The sequence below is a fragment of the Capricornis sumatraensis genome, chromosome 21 (genome assembly GCF_032405125.1).
Source record: "Capricornis sumatraensis isolate serow.1 chromosome 21, serow.2, whole genome shotgun sequence".
Taxonomy (NCBI): Eukaryota; Metazoa; Chordata; class Mammalia; order Artiodactyla; family Bovidae; genus Capricornis; species Capricornis sumatraensis.
In genome coordinates this window covers 14,343,619-14,349,020 of record NC_091089.1, presented here as the reverse complement: position 1 = coordinate 14,349,020, position 5,402 = coordinate 14,343,619, and the positions used below count along the sequence as shown (strand labels likewise).

The following is a 5,402-nucleotide window of genomic DNA, read 5'->3' as shown; positions in this document are numbered from 1 at the left end:
CATAACTCTCACCTTTCAAACTTTTAAATTGTTGTTGTATTTGTTATGTGCTCTGTGATCAGTGACTGTTGACATTATACTTGTGATTATTTGGGGGGGCAGCACAAAACATGCCCAAGTAAGATGGCAAACTTAATCCATAAATTTTATGCATGCTCTGCTCCACCAATTTGCTGCTCCTTGCCTCTCTCCTGAATCACAACATTATTGAAATTATGCCAATTAACAGCCTTACAAAGACTTCTAAGTGCTGAAGTGAAAGGAAGTGTGACACCTCTTTCACCAAAATCAAAAGTCAGAAATAATTAAGCTTAGTGAGGAAGGCATATTGAAAGCTGAGATTGCTAAAAACTAGGCTTTTTTGTGCCTATTTTCCAAGTTGTAAACACAAGGGAAGCATTCTTGAAGAAAGTTATATTAGCTACCCCAGAGTACACAAGAATAGTAAGACAGCAAAACAGCCCTATTGCTGGTACAGTTAAGGTTTTAATGGTCTGGATAGAAGATAAAAGCAGTCAAGATTCTCTTCAGACAAGCTTAATTCGGAAGAACTTCCTGTTTTTCAGTTCTGTGAAGACCAAGAGAAATGAGGTAGCTGCTGAAGAAAAGGTTGAAGCTAGCAGAGGTTAGTTTATGAGGCTTAGGGAAAGATGCCATCTCGACAAATGCAAGGAGAAGCATCAAGTGTTCATGTAGAAGCTGCTGCAGGTTCTCCAGAAGAGCTAGCTAAAATAATAAATATGGTTACACTTTCTGGAGTAACAAATGCAGTAGCCATCTTGGTCAACAAAAGAGTCCAAAAAGCAGTATTGGGATGGAATCTCAAAAATGAAACAATGATCTCTGTTCGTTTCCAATGCAAACCAATTGATATCATGGTAATCCAAGTCTACGCCCTGACCAGTAACGCTGAAGAAGATGAAGTTGAACAGTGCTATGAAGACCTACAAGACCTTCTAGAACTAACACCCACAAAAGATGTCCTTTTCATTATAGGGGACTGGAATGCAAAAGTAGAAGTCAAAAAACACCTGAAGTAATAGGCAAATTTTGCCTTGGAGTACAGAATGAAGCAGGGCAAAGGCTATTAGAGTTCTGCCAAGAGAACACACTGGTCATAGCAAACAGCTTCTTCCAACAACACAAGAGAAGACTCTACACATGGACATCACCAGATGGTCAACACCAAAATCAGATTGATTATATTCTTTGCAGCCAAAGATTGAGAAACCCTATACAGTCAGCAAAAACAAGACTGGGAGCTGACTGTGGCTCAGATCATGAACTACTTATTGCCAAACTCAAAGTGAAATAGAAGAAAGTGGAGAAAACCACTAGACCATTCAGGTAAGACCTAAATCAAATCTCTAACGATTATAGTGGAAATGAGCAATAGATTTAAGGGACTAGATCTGATAGATACAGTGCTGGATGAACTATGGATGGAGGTTCATGACATTGTACAGGAGACAGGAACCAAGACCATTCCCCCAAAAAGAAATGCAAAACAGCAAAATGGCTGTCTGAGGAGGCCTTACAAATAAATACCTGTGAAAAGCAGAGAGGCAAAAGCAAAGGAGAAAAGGAAAGATATACCTATTTGAATGCAGAGTCCCAAAGAATAGCAAAGAGAGATAAGAAAGCCTTCCTCAATGCAAAGAAATAGAGGAAAACAATAGAATGGGAATGACTAGAGATCTCTTCAAGAATATTAGAGATACCAAGGGACATTTTATCCAAAGATGGGCTCGATAAAGGACAGAAATGGTAGGGACCTAACAGAAGCAGAAGATATAAGAAGAGGTGGCAAGAATACACAGAACTGTACAAAAAAGATCTTTACGACCCAGATAATTACGATGGTGTGATCACCCACCTAGAGCCAGACATCCTGGGATGTGAAGTCAAGTGGGCCTTAGGAAGCATCACTATGAACAAAGCTAGTGGAGGTGATGGAATTCCAGTTGAGCTATTTCAAATCCTAAAAGATGATGCTGTGAAAGTGCTGCACTCAATATGCCAGCAAATTTGGAAAACTTAGCAGCAGCCACAGGACTGGAAAATTCAGTTTTCATTCCAATGCCAAAGAAAGGCAATGCCAAAGAATGCTCAAACTACAGCACAACTGCATCATCTCACAGGCTAGTAAAATGATGCTTAAAATTCTCCAAGTCAGACTTCAGCAATATGTGAACCATGAACTTCCAGATGTTCAAGCTGGTTTTAGAAAAGGCAGAGGAATCAGAGATCAAATTGCCAACATCTGCTGGATCATCAAAAAGGCAAGAGAGTTCCAGAAAAACATCTATTTCTGCTTTATTCACTATGCCAAAGTCTTTGACTGTGTGGATCACAAAAATCTGTGGACAATTCTTCAAGAGATGGGCATACTAGACCATCTGACCTGTCTCTTGAGAAACATATATGCAGGTCAGGAAGCACCAGTTAGAACTGGACATGGAACAACAGACTGGTTCCAAATAGGAAAAGGAGTACACCAAGGCTGTATATTATCACCCTGCCTATTTACCTTCTATGCAGTGTATATCATGAGAAACGCTGGGCTGAAGGAAGCACAAGCTGGAATCAAGATTGCCAGGAGAAATATCAATAACCTCAGATATGCAGATGACACCACCTTTATGGCAGAAAGTGAAGAAGAACTAAAGAGCCTCTTGATGAACGTCAAGAGGAGAGTGAAAAAGAAGAGAGTGAAAAATTTGGCTTAAAGCTCAACATTCAGAAAACTAAGATCATGGCAGCTAGTCCCACCACTTCATGGCAAATAGATGGGGAAACAGTGGAAACAGTGTCAGACTTTATTTTTCTGGGCTCCAAAATCACTGCAGATGGTGACTGCAGCCATGAAATTAAAAGATGCTTACTCCTTGGAAGGAAAGTTTTGACCAACCTAGACAGCATATTGAAAAGTAGCGGCATTACTTTGTCAACAAAGGTCTGTCTAGTCAAGGATATGGTTTTTCCAGTGGTCATGTATGGATGTGAGAGTTGGACTATAAAGAAAACTGAGCACCAAAGAATTGATGCTTTTGAACTGTGGTATTGGAGAAGACTCTTGAGAGTCCCTTGGACTGCAAGAAGATCCAACCAGTCCATCCTAAAGGAGATCAGTCCTGGGTGTTCATTGGAAAGACTGATGCTGAAGCTGAAACTCCAATACTTTGGCCACCTGATGTGAAGAGCTGACTCACTGGAAAAGACTCTGATGCTGGAAGGGATTGGGGACAGGAGGAGAAGGGGACAACAGAGGATGAGATGGTTTGATGATATCACCAACTCGATGTACATGGGTTTGGGTGAACTCCGGGAGTTGGTGATGGACAGGGAGGCTTGGCGTGCTGTGGTTCATGGACTCTCAAAGAGTAGGACAGGACTGAGCAACTGAACTGAACTGAAGCAACAGATTATAATATAGACAAAGCAGCCTAGTTTTGGAAGAAGATTCTATTCAGGACTTCATAGCTAGAGAGGAGAAGTCAGTGCCTGGCTTCAAATCTTTAAGGATCAGATTGGCTCTCTTATTAGGGACTAATACACCTGGTGACTTTAAGTTGAAGCTAATGTTCATTTATCATTTAGAAAATCCTTAAGTCCTTAAAAATTATGCTAAATTTATTCTCTGTCCTCCTTAAATAGAAGAACAAAGTCCAGATGAACAAAGTCCAAATGGAAGAAGAAAGTCCAAAGTCTATTTACAACATAATTTAGTGGATATTTAAGCCCAATGTTGACACCTACTGCTCAGGAAAAAAAAAAGATTCTCTTCAAGATATTGTTGCTCATAGGTAATGTTCTAGTCACCTGAGTTCTGACAGAGATGTACAGCAAGATCAATGTTGTTTTTGTATCTGCTAACACAGCAACCATTCTACAGCCAAGGAGTCATTTCTACTTTCAAGTCTTAAGAAATACATTTTGTGCAGCTATAGCTGCCATAGATAGTGATTCCTCTGATGGATCTGGGCAAAGTCAATTGAAAATCTTGTGGAAATAATTCTAGATGTGATTAAGAACATCTATGATTCATGGGGAAAGGTCAAAATATCAACATTAGCAGGAGTTTGAAAGAAATTTATCCTGCCATCATGGATGACTTTGAGGGGTTAAGGTCTTCACTGGAGGAAGGAACTACAGATGTGATGGAGATCGCAGGAGAGCTGGAATTAGAAGAGGAAATCATAGAGGTATAGCTGAGTGGCTACAATCTCATGATGAAACTTTAATTGTTGAGGAATTGCTTCTTGTAATGGGAAAAGAAAGTGGCTTCTTAAAATGAAATCTTCTCTTGGTGAAGATGCTATGGAGACTGTTGAAAAAGCAACAAAGGATTTATTACATCAACTTAGTTGACAAAGCAGTGGCAGAGTTTGAGAGGATTCACTCCAATTTTTAAAGAAATTCTACTGTGCATTTAATGCTATCAAACAGCATTGCATGTTACAGATAATTCATTTGTGAAAGGAAGAGTCAATCAATGCTTCAAATTTCACTATTTTAAGAAATTGCTGCTGCCACCTCAGCACTCAGCAACCATGCATCTGACCCATCAACATCCATGAACATTGAGGCAAGATCCTCCACTAGCAAAAAGGACTGTGACTTGCAGAAGGCTCAGATGATGGTTAGTATTTTTTAGCAACCCAGTATTTTAAATTAAAGTATGTACATTGTTTTTCAGACATAATACTGTTGCTGATTTAATAGACTGTGGTATACTAAAACATCAATTTTAAATGCAATCTGAAACCAAAAATTTCATGGGACTCATTGCAATATTTGCTCAATTGATGTGATCTGCAACTGAACCTGCAATTTCTGAGGTCTGCCTGTTATCACTTCCTTGTAGATGAAATTAAAATTAGCAGTGAGTGGAAACACATGCTAGTTGAGGCAGCATAATGAAGATAAAGCAATGAGTGCAATGGATAAATAATTAGAACAAGATCTTCTGGATTTTCATCTCAGTTCTGATGCTTCCTAACAGTGACACCCTGGGGAATTCACTTAGTCTCCTTAGGTTTGGTTTTTACCAGTGTAAAATAAGGGTAAAAACTACTGTGTCTACCTAACTGAGGCTTTGGGGAGATCAGGGTTGATAATATCTGTGAAACAGCTTTACGAAATGTATAGTTGTCTTTAAATCATCACTTTTATTATAATCATTATCATAAAGCACTCTACTGTGTACAGAGCAGAACTTCTGTACCGAAACTGTGTCTTTTGTCTTTTAAGTCAGAATCTAATGTGAGCTTCACCTTTGTATTCAGTGCTAACTGAAGCAGCTTATCCCCGGAGTCTGCAAAGTCAAAGCAGAGTGTAAGGAACTGCAAGTACAGGTCTGAAACCCTTCTAAAGATCAGGGAACTACAGAGAGTCTAGTT

General features: G+C 39.3%; 2 pseudogenes; both read left to right on the top strand.

Moving 5' to 3' along the window:
- Positions 1–215: 215 nt before the first annotated feature.
- LOC138097744 (tigger transposable element-derived protein 1-like) lies at positions 216–1,389 on the top strand (annotated as a pseudogene).
- Positions 1,386–4,640, top strand: LOC138097743 (tigger transposable element-derived protein 1-like; annotated as a pseudogene).
- Positions 4,641–5,402: the final 762 nt, after the last annotated feature.